The sequence below is a fragment of the Ambystoma mexicanum genome, chromosome 1p (assembly GCF_040938575.1).
Source record: "Ambystoma mexicanum isolate Mex_15411 chromosome 1p, UKY_AmexF1_1, whole genome shotgun sequence".
Classification (NCBI taxonomy): Eukaryota; Metazoa; Chordata; class Amphibia; order Caudata; family Ambystomatidae; genus Ambystoma; species Ambystoma mexicanum.
Window position 1 is genome coordinate 224,082,675 of NC_090921.1, and position 25,753 is coordinate 224,108,427.

The 25,753-nt window shown below is 45.6% G+C and overlaps 1 protein-coding gene across 1 annotated transcript in view; it reads right to left on the minus strand.

The window, feature by feature from the left end:
• The window catches only part of STAG3 (STAG3 cohesin complex component), a 2,261,782-nt gene that overhangs the window by 1,631,719 nt on the left and 604,310 nt on the right, over positions 1-25,753 (minus strand). The window lies entirely within an intron of this gene.

Here is a 25,753-nt window from a genome sequence, read left to right on the forward strand (position 1 = left end):
TGGAGTTGGGTTAAGGATGCATCTTGTAACCCTGGTGCTGGGACAGTAGGTTGTACCAGCCCGGGAGTTTGATGGGTTCGCACACCACTAGTCTGCCCAAGTGTGGAAACTACGGTTGTCTCGCCCACATGGGAGCAACGAGGACGAGCGTCATCAATTCTCTGTTCATCTTGTTTACCACCTTCCTGATGAGGTGTTGGTGGAAAAGCATACGCAAACATCCCTGACCAGTTCATCCAAAGGGCGTTCCCCTGGGAGTCTGGTTGGGGGAACCTGGATGCAAATCCTGGGCACTGTCTGTTTTCGCTTGTGGCAAATAGGTCTATAGTGGGGAAACCCCACTGAGAGAAGATATCTTCTACGACTTCTCTGTGTAGACACCATTCGTGTTCCTCTGGGAGGGGATCTCTGCTCAAAGCATCCGCCAGAGAATTGAGATCCCCTGGAACATGTTGAGATGACAGGAAGATGTTCCGTCTGAGTGCCCAAATCCACATTTTCTGGGCAAGCTTGGACGGATTTGGCGAACGAGTCCATCCTTGTTTGTTCAGGTAAAACATGGCTGTTGTGCTGTCCGTCAGGATCTGCACTTACATGTTTAACAGGTAGGGCTTGAAGCGCTCTGAATACTGCCAGAAGCATTAGCAGGTTCATATGATTCTTGGCCACAGAGTGAGACCAGAGACCCTGAGCTGTGTGGTGGAGATGGTGTGCTCCCCACCCTGTCAGGCATGCGTCTGTTGTGACTACCGCCTGTATCTCGGGATCGTAAAAGGGTTTCCGCTTGGACAGATTCTCTTTTGTCCACCAGTGAAGGCTTTGTACAAGTGTTGGCGAAACGACCACTAGATCGTCCCACTGACCACTTGCCTGAGACCACTGTTTCGTCAACCATTCTTGCATGGGAGGCATGCGCAGGCGCGCGTGGGGGACCAGGTAAATACAGGACGCCATCATGCCCAACAAGTGCATAGCTTTGCGTACCGTTATCTGGCGACCGGCCTGATATTGCGGAATTTGCAGCAGTATATTCTGAATTCTTTCCTCTGATGGAAAGGCCAATCCCTCTTGAGTGTTTAGGACAGCTCCTAGGAACTGTTTGGAGGTGCTTGGCACCAGACTTTACTTTTTCTCGTTTATTGAGAAACCTAACTCGAAGAGGTCGTCGATCGTTCTTTGAAGGTTTGTTCTGCAAATTATGGGGTCTCCCCCGTGATGAGCCAGTCGTCCAGGTAAGGGTACACTGGGATTGCCTCCCTGCGTAGGTGTGCCGCCGCCACCGCCAGTACCTTGGTGAATACCCTTGGAGCCGAGGCTATCCCGAAGCGCAGTACCTTGAACTGGTACTGCTGACTGTCCACCTTGAAGCGCAAGTACTTTCTGTGCGCTGGGAACATGGAAATATGAAAACAGGCATCTTTCATGTCCAATGTTGCCATGTAATTACCTCTTGGAGAGTAGTCATGCAAAATTTTTGGGGTTTGACATACTTGTTTGCAGGCCGTAAGTCCAATACTGGGCGCATTGTTAAATTTTTTTTGGCACAAGGAAGGAAGTTGAATAAATACCCTTGTTTACCTAGTGTCCCGGGACGAGTTCTATCGCGTCCTTTGCTAGAAGATTGACGATCTCTTCGAGGAGGATCTTCTGGTGGTCCAATGAGTGTATTTTTAAACGTGGAGGGTGGTTTTGGGGACGCTCTAACAGTTCTATGCAGTATCCTGCACACAATGAGGACAGCACCCATCTGTCTGATGTGATCACTTCCCAAGCTTGGGTGACGTTGGAAATGCGTCCCCCTACTGGGGATGCATGAGAAGGGACCCTGAACGGAACGTCACTTTTGGTGGAGGCGTGCCGCCGCCTCTACTGGGGCTGCCTCTACCTTTACCACGTCCTCTTATTACCCCTGCCATAACCCTGGGTAGACTGCTGGTTGTTCCATGGTGTAGCCTGCCCCTGGGAATAGTTAGATCCTCTCTGGGAATTTTGTCCGCGTGGGCGACGAAAATTGCCATTCCCTCTTTGATTCGGGGGTTTGTTGGTTAATTGGCCCAGGGATTTGAGAGTCTCGTACTCATCCTTGGCATTTTTCAACGCGTCCTCTACCGCCTTTCCAAATAATAGATCCGGCTCCACCGGTTTATCTATTAACGATGCTTGGGTCTCTGGTTTGAACCCGGATTGCCGTAACCAAGCATGTGTTTTGATAACAGTGCTTTCTGCTATCAATCTGCCGGCGTTATCTGCGGCATCAAAGGTTGCTTTTAAGATGCAACTGGACACGGCTCTTCCCTCCGACGCAACTCGTGCCAATTGGCTCTTTAAGGGTTCTGGGGCGGAGTCTATGAGTGCCTCGACTTCTTCCCACTGGTGGCAGTTGTAACTCGCCAGTAGGGTGGTGGAGTTGGCAATCCTTGCCTGGTAGGGGAAAGTGGAGGCTACCTTCCTAACCAAGCCATAAATCTTCTTGCTCTCCTTGTCGGGAGGAGCTTCGGACGATGACAGGGGTGTTCCCGCCCTCTTTCGGTTGTTCGTAACTACCAGGGAGTCCGGTTTCAGATGCCCCCTTATGTACAGCGGGTCTGATTGGGCTGCCCTGAAAAGCTTTTCGATAATGGGGTTTACTGCCCTGGTGAGGTTGGGAGTTACAAGTGATGGGTCTATCCTCCTTTGTATTGATTTAAGGATAGGGATGGCCTGGGCAACAGGTCTCCTTCCTCCAGCTAACTCCTCGGCAAAGTCCCTCTCTTCTTATGCTCCCTGTGTGTCAATGTGGCAGTGTTCTGCTCCTCTGGACAAAACTTCATTCAAGAGAGGTTGGTTATTTAAAAAAAAGGTAGCTGGCGCTCCTCTCCAGAAAGAACATGGCATGATAACCTGTTCTGAGGTGAGAGTTTGCAGCACACGCTTTTTGCTCACTGTGCCTTTCACAGATGGGAAATATCCATTTGCATATCAGTCTTTGTCCCGCCCACATGGGCAATCCAGCACCGAAATGCTATGGCAATTCCTCTCTGAACAAGAGTACCAACAGCAACCCCATACCTGGGGGCAACTAGACGTGGTCTCCCTGCTCACTGTGCTCAGTATGAATTCCAGAGTTTTACCCTTATGGAGGAGGGACAGCACCCATTTGTCAGATGTTACTTGAGCCCATTTGTTGACAAAGTCTGATTAGACAACACCCACTGGGGTGCTGAAGTGGGGGGCCCCAGCTCTCGGCCGGTCATGCCTGCACACTGACAGGAGCCTCTGCGTCTTTGGGAGCCCTTGTAGTCCGCTTCCTATACTGGTCCCGAGATGAATAAGGGGTCTTGTAGGACGAGGACGACTGATGCGTGATGCTGTTGTCCCATGAAGTTCTATTGGAACGCCCCTTACCTGCCCGAAAAAAACAGGCGCTTGTGCTACAATGTACCCAGAACAGGGCTGTGCCATTGAAAGGCATATCCGTAACACGGGATATGCCTGGTCTGAATCCATGGCCTTTAACCACCCTTGTTGGTGCAGGACCACTCCATTCCCTATTTGGCGATAGGGTTGTATCTGCGATGTCGACAGACAGTGATGGCGTGGTCAGATGCGATATATGCATAATATCCCAAGCTTCTTGGCCTCGGGCAAGAATTCGAACAGGGGTCCCAACTTGTACCATAACTCGCGATCATAGCGGGCGAGTATGGCCATAGCATTAGCCGCCTTGATGGTTGTGGCCGTCGTCGGGATGATCCTTTTGCCGAAGGCGTCATGGCGTTTGCCCTCCTTGTCTGGGAGCACCAAGCAGGATAAAGATGGGCTGCCCGTCGGCTTTCTGGCTGCCGCCGAAAAAAAAACACAGTCTGGAATGGGCTGCGTGCGGGGACAGGCCGCAGCGCTCTCTGGAGCCCTGTACTTTTTGTCAAACCGATCTTTCTTTGGAGGTGCAGTTGCCGGGTGTACCATGGCTACCAGGCCGTCTTCCCATATGTCTTCCAGGAGTGATATCGCCATGATAGAATTCCTACGTTCTCTGCACTTGACATAAACCGCTTTCTTTTCTTTGCTCCTCCGGAGTTAAACCTAACATTATGGATGCTCTGGACATAAGCATGTGGAATGCTCCCATTTCATCGGGGGGAGGGGTAGGGTCCCTAAGAGGAACTTCACCTGGTTCACCATCTGCAGTGACGAAATCCTCAAACTCGTCTGTATCGGAATGAGTATGAGACGTGTCCCTCTCAGGTTCCGTGTCCGCTCCCTCATCCTTCAGTAACTCTGGTGCCCCTGTGGCTTGGGGGGGACGGGGTGGGATTGGGAAGGGGAGCGAGTAATCTCTCTTTGGAGGGTACTGGGGATTCAGGGGAGTGAACAGATCCAAAGATACGTTCCTCTGATAACATGGTGGTTGATGCTGGACTGATCCTGCTGACCGCATAGGATCCCATTGGAGACGACCTGGAGTGCAAAGACAACAGCTTCGTAGCTGACTGCGATAAGGTCGGAGAGGAATGCTCACCCGACTTGGAGCTGTAACTCGATGCTTCTCTGGATTGATAGAAAGGGGCTTTGTTGTTTTTCCCGCCCTGGCTCTCCCTGGTGGCTGGTCTTTGTGATAGGATCTCAAGCTCTAGCCTGAAGCTTCCTTCTGCCTCTTCTCGCTTATGTCACAGGTTTCCCCCCTTCTCACCTGTCTATGTTGCCTGATGTCCTCTTTAGGTGGAGTTTTCTTTCGTATGGTTCGGGACTTAAATAAGCCAGCTCGGCCGTCCTCAGCTTCCAGATTACGTTCAGCTTCGATGTCCAGGATCACGGAAACTCCAGGAGTATTCGAGAGGGAGTTGGGGGCACGCGGAAGCGGCACAGGGATTCCAGGAAGTTAGAAAAGAGGGAAGAAGTCGGGAGAAGGGAATCCAGGGGCCAGGGGATAGCAAGTAGCACTAGAAAAGGTTCGGAGCACACGTCCGATCACAGCTAGTAGCAGCGTTGAGACGCGCGGGGGTGTGGCTTCTTTATAGAGGACGCTGCGTAGAACATGAAGACTGGCGAGCAGCGTTCTGAGCTTGCCGCCATGTTGGTAGTATTATGGAGTGTAAGGCCCAACGTGTCAGGGACCAGGTGGCCCAGAAGGGGCGAGTTCGATGGTTCATGACAGCTTATGGCTTGGTTGTCATGCGATCTGTACCTCTTACTTGAGGTGGTTCGCTGGGCCGTCCTCCCCTGCAGAAACGAGGCATGAATTTGTACCAAAGCCGAATCGGAGACCTCACCGGCGCCCTCCAGCCAAGAGACGGGACACGATGGCGATCCTTCAGCGTCTTTCATGAGAAAGACTGGCAGATCTTTCAGTTCTTGATGACATACTGCCGGCGAAGAGTGTATAGGCATTCTTCGTGTTGGCCCTCCACATAGACGTTCTTCAGCCCACACCGGGCACACGCCCTGAACAGGCACTTTCTTGTTGACTTCGCTATGAGGTAGGCCCAACTGCGTAGTTGAACTAGTCTTGGACATTTACTGGCAGTGGGAACTTAGGATGGAGGTGTTGATACCGTGTTGCCGGTCGAACGATGTGGAGGAAAAATGTTCTTTTTCGTTGAAATTCCAAAATGTTACTATTTTATTCTAAGAAAATTTATGAAGATTTTTGATGACTCCCAACACTAAAGTGTGGTAAAAAATATAAAGATGGCTGACTGGAGCAGAGTTAAGGGAGTGTTTCCAATTGGCTGTGGGCTGTAGGACACAAAACGGCGACGATAGAGCACTAAAGTGACTGTAGTTTCACTTTAATTTAAGCTGCTCTATTTTAAGAATTCCCAGCTTGGCAACAGGACATATTCAGAGCATGTGAATCTATTAAAGATCCAATGCTGGAGAAGATGCATTAAATACTGAATATGACAAAATTAAAACTAAGACGACATATACTGAAGCATATTTCTGCACCTAATTGACCCAAATCAATTATTACAATGCATAGAAATTTTGAAAAATCCAAGTCCCAGTCTGTATTTAGAGCCTTAGAAGTAAGGAAAGTGCACTGATCCAATACATTTCCCTGTGTGCCAATAATGATAAAATATTTCCTCCTCTATTCGGTACAGCAACAACTTTAAATTTGGGGAACATATACCATGCTTGATCTAGCCTATCTAGGACGTGATCGCAAAACGTCTTTGCTGTGTACCAACTATGATTCCGGAACAAACTTTTCCTTTAAGAATTGTCTCGAGTGACCCTAACCTACATGTACAAAATGAAGATTAGGTAAATTCAGGTTTAGAGGATATGGCAACATTGGACCAACTTCCTCAGTAGCACAAATATGCTTAGAATAGTGTTGTGCGAGGGACCTGAAATGGTCATTTCTTAACTGACATTACTTGCAAGGGTGTCTTCCAAAACTGCTTTGCCAGCATAGGAGGCAGAACTGGTGACAAAAAATAAATGCATGTATGCTAATCCAAAATATATCATAAAGCAGCTGGTACTTGATGGCAGGATGAATGGGCTTACATGGGAGTGTCTACCCCAGCAAGGCGGTAGACAATGCTGGAAGACGCACATTAAGACTGCTGGTTCTAAAAACAAATGGCTGCCTCAGGGACATCAAGGGTGAAAGCCAACGAGTACCAGAGTATCACAGACCTATGCACAAAGGACACTGCAGCGTCTACGGTGGTAGGTCAGAAGGAGACGGATCAATGGGTGCCATGTTTCAACAAGATTATAAAATAAAGCAAATGCCTAACAACGTTACTAAGGGTTTCCCCACCCAACACCTAAGCTAGGGTGCTAGTCAAGTGAAGTCCAAAATCAAGAGTCGGTCTTCTGTCCCAAAAGCTAACCCGTCCTAAACCTACCACTAGTACTAAACAGAAAAGCTCTGGGAGAATGACTCCCTTCTCCTGGATGGCTTGATAAGCACAGTTCTCCTCAACAGGGGATCCTTAAAAAGCCCCTTGCCACTTCTTGTAGTAATCTTTCAAGTTCCTTCAATGGGCTCTTCCAGGCCCTTGAATAGAAGGTCCTTTGGTTTCTCAGAGATTTCTGCACTTACACAGAAGGAAGAGATGAATTATTTTGTGTGTTCTTTCTTTTTACTTTTTAAATTCTGGAAATGATGTATTAATGTGGATTAAAGGAATTTGGTGAAAGGTTGTATTTTAACCTAATAATAAAATAAAAAACAAACTGTCTTTGTATACCCCTGGTAATTCACCATAGTTCTTCCCTCTATAGCACAAATACCATTGTCAGGGTTCGCCATCTCTTAATTCCTCTTCTCACTGGCCCAGTCAGGGGGGGGGGGGGGTCTTTGTATGACTCTTAAAGCCCGATTCACAGAAGTGTTTTATAATAGCGCAATCCCAGATGAAAACATTCTGTGATTCAGTCCCTTAGTCTTCTGATCTACAGGATTCTCACTCTTCTTATCAGTTTGCCAAATACTAAGACCAGTATGATTGTTCCACTCTGTTAGGCATTCTAAAACATTTACAGGCATCATTGTGTGGTTTTATCATATGGAAATGAAAGTCTTTCAATGCCATTGGATGAAAAGAGATAAAGATCAGGAATCTTTTTGGTGCAAGATATGATATTACTACGATTAAGTGCCGTTCGACCTTTTTTGAATTAAGTTGCTGAAGCCATAATTTAGGGCAGCAAAGGGTTTGTTCAATACAGGGGGCTCGCAAAGACAAGGAAGCTGTACTGATGTTTTTGTTACGTTACTATTGTCTACGCCTAGGTTTATGAGCACAGATTGCATTTGTTTAGGATCAGGAGTTATGTTGGCATTTTGGGACTTTCCCATAATTTTAGATTTAATTTCTTTGCTAAATATCAGCGCTAATTTCAGTGGTTTAACTGAAATCATTGATTTTATTATTAGTCTGTCAGTTTGCGACCATGTACGTTGGTTTAAATTTGCCATTGCCTGATTCCGGTACAAGGGTAGGTTCCATTTCTAGTTCAGCTCCTTGTGTGCCGTCATGTGGTTTCAACTGGATGTTGTGGCCTTTGAAGAGCTTAATCCTTTTATTGTTGCCTTGAGTTATATTATCTAAGACTTTAAAGAAGTATTTTGTGCCAGCTTTCTTTTGATTTCTACTTTTTATGTTACCTTCAGGTATTAAGGGTTGCTCAGCCTCATCTATTTTCTTTTGAGAGTCTTTTAGTTTTCTTATTTTTCCTTTTGTATTTAGGCTCTTTCTTTTTTTTTGAGAGGGGAGGTGTTACTCACTTTCTTGCACCTAATTGGGTCAATTAGCAATCCCTACACAGGGCGCAACTTTGTTTGAATGCAGATGTGACTTCAGATTGGAAGTATTGGGCAAATTGTCAGCGTTTCCTGCAATAATCACACTATTGATTGCCCATCCGTCTGTGCGAGTCGTATACAAGCAGATAACTGAGTATCCTCGCAGTTTGAACTTTTGCCAAGGACTGATGGCAGTTGATCTATTTTGCCAGAAGCCACATTTGTTTGCGCTGTTAAAAAGATTTGATATTCGACCACATAAGGTCATTATTGCTTTTGAATAGATTTAGATAATTTGCTATATTTTCTATGCCATCCATATGTTCCTTTTCGTTCATTGAAAATTGTGTAGCAATTTGTTTAAATTGATTGTGCAAAGCTCCATTCAAACCACCTAGGGTACAATCACAATTGCCGACTTCCTTGGTAAGTTCCATTAGGATGCCTGAATATGTATGAACTTTGTCCTTCAAGATTCAAAGACGTTCAGCAATGAATGGCATCTGTGCTTCAGAATGTGTATTTTTTTTTCAGATGATTTGTCGTCATGATCTCCACTCTCGATGTGTCTTGGACCCAGGGGTGATTTTGACCTAAGAGGCGTGAGTGGCATGAAAGGAGAGAAGAGGCCATCGTCCTGTAGGTTAATTTCAGCAGCATGTATCAAATCATTCTTTTGATTATTAATCGGATGCATTTTACTGGACATATTGATGCGCCTATGTGACGCGTTTGGATCAATGTTATTGTGTTGATTTTGCTGAACTGGGTATAAAGCCCATGACAAGTGTTCAAGCTCATTCAAACTGCGAGATGTTTGTTTTTTGTGTCCAGTTTTTATTGTAGCACTTTATTGTTGAAGTCAAAATGGTGTATTCCAAGTTCAGATTTAAATGTCTTTAACTAAGTGAGAGGAAATTGTTGGCAACATTGGTGGCTGCAGTGTCCATTACATTGTTAGCATATGTCAGAAACCATCTATTTTCAATAGGTTTATATCAGAGTATGTTATTTCACTAGCTGCACATGCAAAGATGAGTGATGTAATTTGGCGGCCTCCGTTAGCATACAATTGTCCGTCCATTTCGGGGGCTTTTATGTCATCTCTGAAAATGGTGTTTCTCAAGTTGTACATAGTCATTGTTTTGAAGGTGCAGCGTTGAGTAATTAAAGATTAAAGATTGCACTTACTAGACATGGTCTCAGAGTGCTCAATAGAGGCGTATATAGACGCTGAGATTTTCAAGACGCAATGAAGAGATTTCAAAGTGTGCAAGATCAAATTACCGGAACACACAGCGTCCTTGCGCTCAATATGTGTATTTGAACTGGAAACTAGCACATGGGGCTCAAAGGCAAATTGTGCCTGCAGTCACCCCAGCGTTTCCCTCCTGTTCCCTCAAATATGCGTGCAGTCTTTACACACCGTCAAAAGAGAGTTGTTGGAGGAATGTGATGTAATGTAATTGGGGCTCAAAGGCAATTATGTCCACAAGTCACCTCGACTGTTCTCGGAGGACGCCGAGTTCTTCCATGCGTAGCGTCAGAAATATGCAATTGAAGTATGAAGCGAGACTTATCAAACTTGTCGGTGGAAAGGATAGTAATATTTTAGAAAGGTAATTGGAAGGAGACTTACTTGTGCTGGCGGGCACCACAGCCGAACACAGCAAAACACTTCTGCACACTTCGCTATGCTTCTTGTAGTACATAGCTATTTCAAGGCTTTAATGTCCAGCAGTCAAAGGTGCAGCTTTCCATTTCTCAACGGCACCAGAATAGAAAATAAAGACTTCAGAATGCTCAGCTCCAAGACAGTGTTCTTTCCTAGCACACAGCAAAACACTTGGCACACTTTGCAAGTTCCTCATTGGAAAGTGAGTCCTTATCCCCAAGAAGGGAGTCTCTCCCTGTGAGGTCCCGCTTACTGCCACCCCTAGGGGATATGCTGCGTAGCAGGCTCACCTCCCTAGCCGCACCGGAAGGGGCTCCCTCTTGGGGAAAGTGACAATCCCTCATATTAAAAAGACCACTCTATAGGGTGAGGAAATGGAGAATGTCTAAGGTGCAGCTTCAGTGAGCTAGTCTAAGAGGTTGTCTGTTCCAAATGTTCCAGGGTACCCATGGAGGAAATTAGTTATCAAGCAATGATATCAATGCAGAAGCTGGGCTTGTTGGTCTGGAGACCATAGTCAATGATGGGTTCTTTGTCCTTAATTTAAGCTTCCTGGAGCATGTCCATGAGAGTTTAGGCCCCCTTGAGACGTCTTACTGGAGTCTGACCTAAATGTAATCAGGGCAAAGGAATAGAACATAAGACTCTCCATAAAGCAAAAGGATGCTAAAAAAACGCTCTGCTTCTTTAAAATGTGTAGGTCGCATACGGCTCATTTTTATTAAAAAATTAGAGAAAAGAATAAGAGCCGTAGAGATGACTCACTGTTCAAGATTTCTCACACATTTATGCAAGTAAGCCAAAAAATAATGAGTGTAATACATTTTAATTGCAACTGAAGGTTCAGAAAAGCCTGTGCATCCAAAAGCACCAAGGGCCAACTTTGCAACTTGATTAAGCAAGGAAATACATGGCCTTTGGTGCAGAAAGATGAATATCAGACAGTATACAAAGGAGGGCGTAAGATACTCTGTAGAAAAGAACATGGTTAGGTTTTCAAAAGGTGCACAGTTCTGACATATTGAGTGAAGTCTCAAGGAATATATTTCTAAGTAAATTGTGCATTTATCTGTCAGACTATTGTGCACAGCAGTAATGCGTTTATGGGGTTTTGGGGAAAGTGTCAAGTCTGTGCGCCTCCCTTTGTTATCTCGGGTGGTTGCTTTAGTGTGTAATAGCTAGCTGCAGTGACCCAACTGTAATTGGCATTCCCCTAGTCAATCAAGATAAATGTGTAATTTGTTAGTTCGATAAGGCACTGTGCCATGGCCAAGAAAGATTCAGTCAGCAAGACAATTACGTTTCAAAATGGCTAAGCTACATAGACGGCGTGTTGATTATATTGGACGGCAACACTGACAAATTTGATCAATACTGCAACTATCTAAACGACAACTCCTTTGGACTAAGCTTCACACTAGACAAAAGCAAGGAAAGGATTAACCACTTCGATCTTTGCATGTACATTGAGGAAGGCAAAAAACAGACCAAGACATACAGGAAAGAAACCGAGGTTAATGCCACGTTACATGCAGACAGCTTGCATCTCAAAAGTACTATTAACAATATCCCAATCGGGGAATTCACAAGAGCAAATAGGAATTGCAGCACTGAGATTAAATTTCTTGAGGAATGCACATTTATTAAAAACAGATTCCTAGACAGAGGTTAAATAACAAGTACCGTCAATAAAGCCAAAGCAAAGATCACATAAAAAAAACGAGAACAGAACTACTGAAACCCTGAGATAAGCAAAGAGAAGCTGAGAATAGTCCAGTCAGATTAATAACTCAGTGTTCCAATGCCCATCAAACCATTAGAGGAATAGACCAGAAAAACTGGCAGGCACTTCTATTAGACCCTGATCTCAAAGACAATATCAAAACCAAATGAAGCATAAAATTTACCAGGGCACCCACACTGCGAACAAAATTCAGCCCCAGCTACATGGCAACCAAAAGACAAGCGGTGCAAACTACACTCATCTAAGGGAAACCAATAACAGGGTGTTCTAACTGCAATATGTGCAGCTATGCCCTTTACAACAAACATGTACACACCACCAGCTATGGCAAGACCATCAAAATAAAGGAGTTCATTAATTGCAAAACAACATTTGTAATTTAAATCATTGTCTGTATTTGCAATAAAATGTATGTTTGGAGTACAATACGTGAACTTCAAACAAGAATAAGGGAACACTTCTACAGCCTAACCGCAACTGAACGTAAACACCACTGGCTGAACACTGGCACAAGGAGCACCATTCAGAAAAGAAAGGCAAACGGAAATTCTTTGGGATACGTCATATCAAATTGGACCAAAGGCTTGGAGACAGAGAAAAGGTGTCGAGCCAAGATCATATGTAACCTCAGAACTATAAAGGAAGGTCTCAATGCAGATAATGAAATGTATCACTTTTTATGACAACATATGTCAAATCCCACCCATGCAAGTCAACCTAAAAGCAGAGTAAACAAGCGGGGGATCACCTCAAATCACAGACCCCCACTGAATGAGAACAAGTTTATGTCCGACCACCTAATCACACCGAAAAGCACTTAAATCCAGAGCGTACTAAACAACCCACCCATCCTTGTTCGAAACCATAGGGCTACGCCTCAATCTATTTGCAACAGGATGACGAAGAAAACAAGCAATCTACTCTCTTTCTATTCAGCCCAAACTTCAACTCAAATTCATGTCAAAATACTAAACATGTATAGCAACAGTAAGATTGACACTATGCAAAGGAAACTATGGAACACCAACAAGTGGAATGATCCAGGCAAACCGAGACCTACTCTGGACATAATAGCGTTCATGCGGCCTGGAAACCAATGATGGTATCACGCACAAAGACGCTTAGCATCACGCATCAGCATACAATACAGTTTCCAAGATGGCGGTGGTCGCACAACAAAGCGAGCACCACCAACCGAGACTCACCAAGTCGAGTCCACCACTCCTAAACAAGTAAGCTCAAAGCCTACGACGGGCATGACGTATAGCCCCGTGTCCCAATAGCCTCTCACTTTCCTATCAAGCTTCTGTAATAACGCTGTTCCCCCTACAGGAGAACAGCCCACAAAGAAATAGAAGGCCGAAGGCGAACGTGCGCCTCTCTAGTCACCATCAGGATCTTAACACCACAAGGTAATTGAACCCAAATCCTTAAGGACAGAGGCTAACGCACACATCTCTAACGACCATCAGGATTTTAACAAATCCGCACAAGGTAATTGAACACCAATTCATGTGCGAGGGCACACAGGTTCCCACCCTCTCTAATAACACTGTTCCCCTACAGGAGAATAGCCCACAAAGAAATAGAAGGCCGAAAGCGAACGGCCGCCTCTCTAGTCACCATCAGGATCTTAACACCACAAGGTAATTGAACCTAAATCCTTAATTCCTCCCCAAATTCACATGTGCGGGCACATGAGTTCCCAATATATTACTTACACCAGTAATATAACAACAATGTATCATTCCTTCTACAGGGGGAACCCACATTATTCAGACTGGATCTTTTGGGTCCAGGGTCTGACTCAAATAACTAGTTAAAGGAGCTTGGCTGACATCTCTCAGGTAAATTATACCTAAACACACTATAGTAGTAACGATGCAGTACATAAATGTAATCTAACACGCAACAGTCACAATAGTTTGATCTTAGGAAACCACTAAGGTAAATTGTTGTAGAACTACGAGTGCCCATCCACAAGCACTATATGTCCCTACCACAATAGGTTGAATATAAGATAAGGAAGTGGGATATAATGGTATAAGACAAACGGACACTGAACGACAAGTATTAAGGATCACTCACATACGAGATATAGTGCGTTACACAAATCTCTACACAAATTGTTTGCTTACTCTATATGTACCTTACTCACCATGCTATTTTGAGCCCAAAAAGGACCCCAAAAAAAATCAACTCATACCTTTTCTCCAATATTTCCCTGGTCCGCAAAAGTCAAATACACTGGAACAACTGCATTTGTAAACACCAGTAATCAATGTGAAATGCATATTGTACCACACATGATTTTTTGAATATGTATGCCTGAAATGAATACTTTATACAGTTACACTAACTGAAATAGCATATACAAGACTCAAAATGACTTGTAATCGCCTGTGAATTTGAACAGGTTAACATACCCAATGTTTCAAATGTTGCCAACTAGCACCTAATAGGCCAACGGTCGTGATCTCATGCTTGACTGTATTTTTGAGTGAATGCCTGTGGCTGACATAACATAACTTACGGTACAAAATCTAACGACCACAACGTAACAGCCTTGATAAAGCCCACAGCAGGGAGAAACATCAGCAAATGCCACCATACGACTAAAGTTTGCTCTAAAAACATAATACGTGTATTAGGCTCAAACAATAAAACTCAATTCTTGTGTTAGTAAATGTCAGTATCAACATTCTGTTTCCAATTACAATCTTGAATAAATATCTAAATATAGACTTCTTGATGACGGAATATTTCATGGCCGTGGCGCAGTGCCTTACCTAACTAACAAAGTACAATGAAAATATTACCTATACACACGATTGAAAAGTTATTTTGTGTGGTTTGAAAAGGCTGTGCATTTATTTATGCCCTATAGTATTTGGACTAAAAGCCAATAATGTTCACTTAAAGCACTTCAGAGTTTCACCCGAGGGTCTCCCTAACCATTGGCATACTCTTTGGAAAATATGATCAAAACATTCTGGAAAGCTTTAGATTAAAACCGAATTGTGGGCCACCAAGAGATAATCTGTTGGCCATAATTTGGTCTGCTTTATGGGGTGCTTCAAGGCAGATTTATCCATTAGAAATGGGCCTTTGTTAACCGTTCATGGCAATCATCCCAGTCAGATGTGCGGCTCAGTGTACAGAGAACAAAAGATTTGTTATTTTACCCATAACTGTCGGACAACATCCATGAGGAATTGTGCATCTGTGCTGTAGCACGGATGCCCCAAGTGCAAAAACAGAGCAGATGAATAATGTGAAAGTCATATGTCAAGTCAATTAAGTATCTATATTTCACCACTGATTTTACATTTGAAACAAATAAAGTAACTCAGTGAGCGTATTAGGTAGACACATGGGACCAAGTGGGTGGCAAAGATAAAAGACTCCTCTTTGGTTGGATACCAAATTCAACTTGTACTGGAGCCGTGGGTAAGTGTCAAATGAGACTTCTTTAAATTGAGGAAGAAGCCCAGCTTGTGAAGGGAGTGGCAGGTCACGGACAGATGATCCAGGGCTTGCTCGGGAGAACACGCCCTGATCAACCAATCGTCCAGGTAGAGGTAGACGTGAATCCCCCCTTTTCCTGAGATACGCTGCCACCACCATGAGCTTGGTGAAGACCCTCGGGGGGGAGGTCAATCCGAACGGCAGGACCCGAAACTGAAAATGCGAGTCGCCAAGCGCGAACCTCAGGAACTTCTTGTGCTTGGGATGAATCGGCACATGAAAGTAAGCATCCTTCAGGTCGAGAGACACCAACCAATCCTGAAGTTGAAGGGCCTGGAGAACATGAAAGAGTAACCATCTTGAACTTTTCCTTCCTGAGGAGCTTGTTCAAACCACGCAAGTCCATGATGTGTCTCAATCCCCTCAATCTTTTTTCGGGATCAAAAAATATGGGGAATACCAACCCTTGTTACTCTCCCCTACAGGCACCACTTCTAGGGCGCCTTTCTCCAGCAGAGATAGGATTTCATAGGCAAGGAGTGGATCCGGATGCTTCAAAGAGCTTCCCCGGTGGATTGTCGCGAGGCCTCTGCTGAAAAGGAAGCCATGGCCTATGATCTCCAGAACCCACACATCTGAAGTAATGGCACGCCATTCTACAAGATGCTGCGCCAGCCTTTTCGACTTACTCACTGCCGGGCACACTCCGGAGCAGTCCAAGCTGCCTCCACCCTTCTCTGTAAGGCCATATAAAATGGCAGCACCGGGTCAGTGGGGTGGACCTTGGTCCAATATGTCTGTCAGCTCATCCTACAGAAAATCCACAGGTGGGGCAGACCACCCCAGGTACTCAGTCACCCTCGACATGAGACGCCTGTACGATGACTCAGCATGCGTACCAGGCTCAGGCCTGCCAAACTCAACCTCCGGAGAGGTGTCCAGACCACTGGCGTCATGTAACGACTGACGCAGGTCTTCCAACTGGCTGTGACCAGACAATAGGTCATCAGGACCCTTAGGAGGTACCATCCCCTCCTCATCTGACCCTTCCTCCACCTCAGAAATGTAGTCCAGAGGCTGGAATAAATCCACCCTGGAAGAGGGCACAGAAAGTCTCAAATACATGCCCAACTGATTTACTGAGGGCCTTCCTCAGAGTTTCCACCCTCCAGGGCACCTCTGGCAAATCCTCTTCAAAAGGTGTGGAGGGCGCCGATAGAATAGGCGTCGACCGAGTCACCGACGACTTAGATAGCGGCTTCGAGGCTGGAGCCCCAAGCGCATCTTTCGACAGCCTCTGCGCTGATGGCGACGACTTCCTCGGAGCAGGAGCCTCGAGCGAGTCCCTCAACGGACATGGTGCCAGTGACGTCGATACCAAGGCCTCACAGGCTCCATCGGTCTCGAGGGTGTAGTGGACCGGGATCTGGACCTGGCACGTTTGCTATGGCGATCCACCTTGTCCAATCGGGACCTCGACGGCCCCCCGATGATCGCGCCGACCGCCCGTACCGGAAGGCATGCAAGCGGTGGCCCTAGCTCGTTCGGTACCGGCTTCTCGAAGGCGCAGTCGAAACGGTGCCCTGCGACTCGAAAATGCTAACATCTCCTTGCGGAAGGCGTCCCATTTCGTCGGGGAAGAATGCTTGATGGGACAAGCAACCCGCCGTCGGGCGGAGTCCTCTGACGAGGACAGGGAAGGCGACCGATGACGGCACTTCCGCGAGTGCCTAGAAGAGGGAGAGAAATGGCAGGAACAACTCCGGGACCGTCGACGCAGAGAGTCGCCCCTCGAATCGTCGGTTGAAAGTCCAGCGGATTTCGACTTACAGCGTTTCTTTGGAAACCCTACCTACGGACAACTTCTTCCGCAAGGCCTTCGACGTCAAAGACTGGCATTCGTCGCAGTCATCTGTGGCGTGGCTCTCGCCGAGGCACCAATGGAGAACGTTGTGCAGGTCCATAAGCGACATCTTGGAACCACAGTCCCGACACTTCTTGAAGCCTGACTTCGGGGTGGAAGAAGAAGACTTATTCACAAAGAACGAGTAGAAGAACTGATTCAACAGGAGAAGAACCCAGGCGCGCCGAGATTTCAAAGCGAACACGTTAGTGGAAAAAACAGAACTGAGGCTACGGGCGTCGTGCGTCCTACTTGTAACATCCGGTGACATTGCATCGACGGAGGCCCTTGAGGGACAGCGTATCGACGTCATTGACGCAGGACACCCACGCCGATAACATTTCTGAAGCAGCACAGCTGTGGACATGAACTGTCCGATGTGGAATACATCGGAGGAACCAATCCCCTCGAAGTATGTTTTTGTGCACCTGTGTATGGCCCACAGAGCAGGGTATGGGCTGGTGGCAGGTCCATGCTGAATTTGACCGATGTTCTGCAAAGCCTCCATTTTGGGATACTTGGGCCCTGCCATAGGAATCAGTGGATTGCTGATGGGAGACAAGATGGTCCTCGGGGCCTCTTGCATTCTATCGACTATTATCTTATTTTCCCAAAGTCCTGGGAAGCCCTGACTCTGTCCTTTCCCCTGACTGGCTGTTGGGTGGATGAACCATATATGGTATTGTGTGGAAGTCCAGGCCAGACTGGCTGGAGCCTTCCCAGTGACTATGTTGTGGGTACACCCATGGGTTGGGACCTAAGTGAATAGTATGTGTGACCAATATGCATTCCATGTTATGGGTGTGTGGTTTGTTTGTGTGAGACACAATGAATAAGACAGCCCTGCCAGAATCTGACATGAATACAGTGTGGTGTTCTGGAAGACTGGGTGCTTGCCCCAATCCACATTCCTTGTTATGGGTGTCTGGGTGGAAGCGAATAGCCTGAATGCCTGTGAGCATGATTGGCTGCCTGCCTGCATGAATGCCCTTCTGTGTGATTGGCTGACTGATCCTGGCTCAGGCAGAGTGAATATGGGACAGATGTCTATATCTGGGGACCTGGCACTTCGAAATTTGTTCAGAAGTTGAAAGTTGAAGCTGCTTATCCTTGAAGCCCAGCTGGAAGAAGATGAAATGCTGCTGCATTTCCTTTGACAAAATCTAAAAGCTGTCGAGTCCGTCGAGGACTAATCCAAGATGGGACCTGGCTAGGACACCTCTTCCGGAGCTATGAGGGAACATCGTGCAAAAGCTAATCTTCATCAAGGTACCCTGGAAGCCAGTCCTGAAAGGCTGTCGACCGGAGAAGGGGTCCACCGAGAATCCTGATGTGAAGCACCAGGACATCGAGGCCATCGAAGTCCATTGCATCGACCGGGGTTCGGAGGATTTCCGTAACCAATGGGAGCCAGTCGAGTCATGTCGCCCAGAAGCGGTGACAGCTTGACGCTGTGCTGTGTTAGGCAGAAACCTGTGCAGTTCCCTTAGGGACCACTGCAAAAGACTTAAGACTATATGTGTTTGGCAGTAAACCCACTTCGTAGCAGTCTGTACCACACAGATTCACTTGGTAGCTGTGGCTGAGCAGTCAGACTTCCCTCAAGAGGAGTTAGGCAGTATATAGAGTATACACAATAGGTACAGAGATACGGTAGCACAAGCAAACACTGACCAGAGCTTTGGTGTAAAAGTACATAATTATTTAACGACACACTTGTAAATTACACTAGCATAAAGAGAAAAGTAAATTCAGCACAGTCACTACTATATATATATACAACCCTAATTACTTATTAGACAAGTCTTAGTGAGAAACACCACTTATTTTCAGACAGAGGTGAGCGCTTAACATAAGATGGCACTCTAATAAGTTATTAAAAAGGGAGGGAAAAAGGCAGAGTTATGGAAGCACACAAATGTCAATACTTTTAAAAGAACCACAGTAAGGCAGGATAGGCAGAGTTCTCCTGGAGAGCAAGGAAGTCAATTGCAAGGCCCACTCTTGGAGAGAGCAAGCAGATGGGGTCCAGGTTCACACAGTGGGGTTATGCCCAAAGAGACTTGTAGATAGTTTGCACACAAAGGATGAAATTAAAGTCAGGAAAAGTTAGCTAGGTTGTCCCAGGCCAGCCCAGGTTAGAAAGTCGGGGCTTTACTGACACCCCGAACGATCTGTCGCAAGGGAAGCCAGGCGGGACACAGTACCTTTAGTGTGAAGGAAGCTCCAGCAGGGGCAGTTGTTCCTGGCAGCGGGTGCAAGTTGGTGTTTCGTCCAGAGGAAGAGGAGGTCTTGCCGTGGAGTTCCAGTCCCCAAAGCCCTGCATTTTTGCAGCAAACCCCCATTCATTCAGCCCCACTTGGGCCAATCACACAAGAGGCAACTCAGTCCAGGGTGCCTAAACCCCCTCCTACACCCCCTGTGGTACCCAGACAGAGTGGCACCACTTTTGGAGGCTTCTGTGGAGAAGCCCGCCAAAAAGTGGAACAAAGGGCTCGACTTGGGTTGGAGTCACAGAAGGGAACACAAACGCCATTTTAGAATCGAGTTCTGGCAAAAAATACCAACCGGTGAATTAATATTAAATAAATAAACCGGCGGTATGTTCGAGGCTATAGGAATTAAATAATTAAAGTTGGTAGCCTCGAACAATGGGAAAATCCCATAGACATATTTGCGGTCGAATATAAAAAGTAGTATCCACTGCCACCAGCCAAAACTCGTTCAGGGGGGACGGAGACGTGCCCCCTCAAACAACAGACGCCGGGGCAATCGAATTGCCCCGACCAGTACGTCCACAATATGATTGTTTGTACTGGTTTCTGTTCATAATTTGGGACTAGCAAAGCCAATGGTGACTTTACATGCCCTGGGAGACAGTAGTCAGTCCCAGGGTATGGAGTCTATGTTTGGGGGTCGCTACGACACCCCTGGGTTACGGCACGGAGGGTGCTGTGTAACCCACATTAAAAACACATGAAACCCTATGGAGTAAAAGACCCCATAGCCCATAAAAAAACATGGAAAGACAAAGGAACACCTCCAATCATGTCTAAGAGTGGGAGTAAAAGAGTCTCACTCTTAGCAGGAGAAACAAAATAAACCCCAAAAATCCAGCAAAGCTGCTGGGGGACTCACTAGGTTTGGGAAATTAGCCTTTACAGAGAATTCTCCCTAACATGCTGCTAGAGGACCAGAGCTGCTCCGTTCCACCTTTGCCTAAGAACATTTGAACGAAGGGCTCCTTTGCCATCACTGTCAACCGCTTTGGCCCACCAGAGAAAGTCGAAGTTTTCGGCTACCGAGGAAAGTCTGCCGGTTGCTTTCCCGCCACCAGAAGCCGACAAAGACGTACCGAGGACATGGATGAAGTGAAGATCCAAAGTCGAGCCCGTGGGCGAGTCCCGATCGCCGATGCTATCCCGAGGTACCTGCTGCGGTCGCAGCACTGACAAGCCAGAGGACCACCGAAGCATCTCCTGACACCCGCTGCTGGGCCTACATAGATCACCAAGCCATCTTTGTGGCACCAAACTCTTTGCATCGAGGTGGACTGGCCGCCTCATATACACAGGACTTCCACGATCGATCGTCTAAGAGCACCGCAAAGGTCGAAGCTGCAGTCTCAACGCAAGTCTTCATCTTTCTACAAGGAATCTCAACACCCTTTGGCTCTTGCTTTAAACCGAGTCCTCTCTTGGGGGATCCGTCATCGAACCGTCAAAGAAACTCATCTAATGGACATTGGGGTGGTCGAACATTTTAACCATAAAACAAGAAAATTTCAACAATACTGGCCGGGGCTTGTTAATACTCTTTATTACAGGTTGCCCAGGTGGGAAGATCCTCACTCAGAATTGTGTCTTAGTAGTTAAAGAAGTATTCTGCCACTGTTTAACCTAACTTGCCTTCCTTCCTATGATTTATGCTGTTACACATTGCTGCATGACTTGTATGCCACTATAACAGTCAGCTGTTGATGCATTTTAACAGAATTAGTAGCTAATTATAGAGATTGTATATATCTGCCAATTTAGAATTGCCAGAGCACAAAGTGTTTAATTAGTGCATATACCTTGAACCTTATTTTTATATAAATAACTGTTAGAACATAACAGTGCGTGGACATTCATTGTGGGGACTTGGGGACTACACTGTACTTAAGAACCAGCCTGCATCACCTCCTGAGAGCTGAAGCCTTGATTGCTTGTTCATTCTACCATATAGAGCATTTTGTCTGGAGTGCTCTATGCTTCTAATCTGCCAAATAGAGGGCAGGAGTACATATACCCCCATCCAGTCTTTACAATGACCTAGTCATTTTAAAAAAAACAGTTGCATAGGAAAAACAAATTCCATTGCATAACTTTTCTGTAATTAGTGCAGAAGCAAATCAAAGGCAATTCTATTTTAGCAACAGCTGTTCCGAAACAGACTTAAGATCTGATACAATTGAGTCTGCTCTTCAGCCTTATACAACATGAAGGACAACAATAAAGGCTAATAATAATGGTAACTGAATATCGGGCACAACCTTAAACTTTAAATGAAATTTCTCATTGGCCAATGCCAGCTAATAAACAACATTTTATACGAAAGAAATTTAGGCAGGCTAGCATGGGCACACCACACCTCACACTCCTCCAGCCCCACACCCCCCCAAATGTGTTCCACACATCCCGACAAGTTGGTATCTTGGACTCATTCCTTCATCTTTCTGAGGTTGGTAAATTTAGCACTATTAGATGGAATGTAAGCATCTATTGCTACAGTGCTAAGAAGGAAGAGAAATTTGGAACGTAGATGTGTCAGTAATCTGGACAATTCGTCCGTTATCCCCATTGGGAAGCCACTCCTTTGAAGCTAGGGAGGTCAGCCCGCTGAGCAAGACACTCCCCTTTGGGCCTGGGCAAGTGGGACATCGCTGGGAGCAATTCCCATCTTGCGGCAAGTCTCCCATTTCGGTGAGGAACTCCAAGTCCAAAACACAATTTCTGCCTGTATGGGTGTTGGAAAGACTTTTGTATCTCTTTTTATAAATATAACCATCAAGGACCTTTCTTTCACTCATTTGGCTTCATGTAATGCTGAACGTCGTCTGAATGCCAAAATCGAAGAAGACTGACATTTCTTTTGTTTACTGATAACGTATATAAGTGCAGAGCGTACGAGTCAGAGATTTGTATAGAGGGAGGAGAGAAATCCCTATGCAGAGCCGAGCCTCTGTAGAGACGATGTGTCGTGGAGGCAGCGGTGGCATGAAGGAAGAGAGGACTGTTAGCTGGAGGCTGAAAGGCGGTCATTCTGACCGAGCATGAGGCTCCAGTTTGAGGAAAGACCGAGTCTGAAACACAACCGTTTTGACTGGTGGCGTGGCCACAGGAGAGTAGTGGTGGGCCCGATGCCCAGCAACAGATACCAAGATCAGAGGAAAGAAGGGAGCCCGGGTCTGCAAGCTCCGTGCAGCAATAAAGAGGCTTTGTTGCCAAGACAAGCACCAACAGGGAAGCATACGCTCCTGAAGTAAAGACGCCAGTGAGGGCTATGAACTTTGGTTTCCCAGACTGGCAAAACCAAAAAGGTTACAGAGACTGGATGAGCACGAAAAGAAAGAACCACGGCTGGGAAAGCCGATAACGGTACGAGAGCTTGAGAGAACAAAACGGATACACACCCTATGTAAAACGGAGCGAAAGAGATACAAATCCCTTCTATAAATGCTAGAAAAGTCGAGAGTCAGAACTCCATGGGCATATGCCTTATGCAAAACAGAGTGAAAGACACCAGTGCTTTATGCCAAGCATGGGAAAGCTGACAAAAGTATGAGGAACTGAAAGTCATGCAGGCATGCCTCCTACTGAAAACAGAGTGAAAGGTGTATGAATATTCGGCAACACCCCAACTAGGTTACGGGAACCTGGAACACCCGAGTGGGCAGGTACCCTAAATCTATTACGTTGATTGAGAGCCAGTACACATACTAAAGAGTCATAGGACTTTGGGGAGTTCAAGTGCCACAAAGGTTGGGCCTAGAGAATTGTGTTAAAAGTGATCCTGTAGGGATTTGAACATTTATCAAAAATATGAGGAAGGTAGTCTAAGGAGACTCCTTTTCCAAGGGAGAAGATAAGGGTACAGAGGATAGGTTACTCCGGTCTCCTTTTTCTCTTTTAGTTGGATTTTCTAAAGTGGCAGTGCCAGTTAGTTGATAGGATTTGGAGTTTGGACCATTACTTCCGGACGTTGACAAGCACCATTAGTTTTGCTTTAGAAGGTAGGGAACTTCCCTCATAGCAGTAGAGCAAGATAGACATTTTTCTTTCATTTCGGATAAACTCTTTTGAATCATGACCCACTGTAGTCAGAGTCCTCGTTCTGGCAAGCCACAAGTGGTATATAAAACGTGATGTTATCATTAATATACACCGATTTATTACAGTGTGCGTTTCTGGGGGCGGGGGTGTAAATTAACAGTTTCTGCATGATCTCGGCTCTACCCTTCACCTCTTTATTTACTGAATTACTTCGGTGTGCAGGTCTGTGCCAGATGAAGGTTAGAACTCAATGTGATGTTCTGAAATTGTCAGGTTTCCCTCCAGTGTTCATGTTGGGAAAAGACTCTGGATGCACAAGCCCTTTCTGAGACATGGGAGAGTAGCAGATTACAAGGTCAAGGAGTAACTATGATTTGAGGGTGGGAGTCTAGCTTTTCTTTTTCCTTAAGAAGTATCTTTAGGAGACTGGTGTGAGCCAAGCCCAAGATGGTGGAAATGCTTTCCAGAGCAGATTGGCTTAACTGGAGTTGCAGTTCAATATGTGTAAATAGTGGAATGCTATGTAGTTAATCTTCTTAGAAGAGTTTTGGTTGTCTGCAGAAGAGAAGTTAAGAAATGGTTAAGCTTTAAAATACGTTAAATTCCAAAATAAGAAAAAGATAAAAAGGGTTACTGAGTTTGAACTGATCAGCGCAAGTAAACTCGTTTGGAAATCCTCTCGGAGCTGGCTGTACTGGAACCAAAGTGGCAGGGAGAGAAACACCAAATTGAGTGCATCACTTAAGTCAGACCAGAGCTTGTGGAAGATCCTCCGGACTGCCAGTAGACAGGACTGACCTAGCCTGAGCCACCTCAGAGTGCTGGAACCCAGATGCAATGAAAGTCCAGAGTGGTATCCGAGAGTCAGCTGTGGTGCCATTTGCTGAGACGCGAGGAGCTGACACAGCAAAGTGCCGTTGAATAGAAGTTGGTCCTTTTCTGTCGCCGACCGTCCCGTTGTGTTGCAAGAGTCCACAAAAGTCCTCCCTCTTGTCCCCACGACTGAGGCACAGGAACAAAAGGACCTGCAGAACCATACAGGAACAGAAGCCAGCTGGAACCATTTCATGTAACCAAAGGCATTTTACAGTGTAAGAACTTACCTCCTCTTGTTGTAACCTTACTTGACCTCAGTTGAGACATGTCTTGATTACTTCTGTAGAGTTGCTTGCATTTTCTACCTCTCACAAGCCTCCAAGCTTGTGACCATACTTTGATTTTACTTTTACTACAAAGACTTTTAAAACATTGTGCAAGACTTATTTACCGGCAAGAAGTGTTTCAACTCACCTAGACTTTTGCCCAATTGACATTGGCAGGCCTGGCTCCCTGAATGACTTCTCCGTCTTACCTTCCCTCCAGGAAAGGGTTAATTTACTTTGCATTGGGGGTTCAAAAGTACTTCCCCTGCTTCAGAATATTTGTGTGATCTCTTGTTTTATTCAGAAACCTCTTTACTTTAACACTCAGCTGAGTATTGCTCTAAATATACCAGTGATATATTAATGTCCACAGTGTTCTAGCTATTTAAGTCACCTCAGGGTGTAGGAAGTGTGTGTGCCATCCCAAACGGTACTTGCCAATTTAGAGAACCTAAGTGTGTATTTTGGAGTGTATTTGTTTGTTACTATTATATTGCCCCTTCTGTAGAAGGCTTATTCAAACTGACTTAAATTGCTTAATCAAAAAACATTGAGTGTAAGTGTTTATTTGGATACTTGTCACTGTGCATCTGTGTAACTACCCTACTGCTCACACTGACCCCTCTTGAGATACGCCTGGCTGCTCCGCCACACTACCACACTGTGCAGTACAGACTTATACCAAAGGTTGGGCTCCTATTGCCAAGAGGTCACGGTTATTGTAGTGCACCCATAAAGTACTTCTCCAAATCTTGTCTAACAAGAATCATTTTTCAAATACTCTCTTGTGTTAAAGACAAAGAATCGCTTTCTGTGGAGAGAACCAAGTGGAACAGAGTAAAAGAATAAATCATTGTGAAAGAGAGAAGAACAAAGTACTGAATGAGTTATATGAACTCAAACGAGTCACCAGAGACTATCTGAAAATCAAGTATTCAATACAGTTTGTGGAAAGCAAAAACCCCAGGAGAAGGTAACCAGTCTCTTGTCCTTAAGTTATATTAGTGGCAGGGCCAGTTTGGACAGTGGGCAGATTCCATTAAGACATTCACCGACGATGGACGAGCACAGAAGCTAGTTTTGTTAGGTAGGGATGCCTTACGGGAGAGGTTGGCATTTTTCCTTTGATTAATAAAGAAGATGGTGAAATGTCTTATCGGAGTACGCGTCCTACTTCTGGCCCTTCAAAAGACACAGGCATTTCTCTCTGGAGATTGCTACAGGATTATATCACTTTTCTCAGGGGTTACTAATCTAAA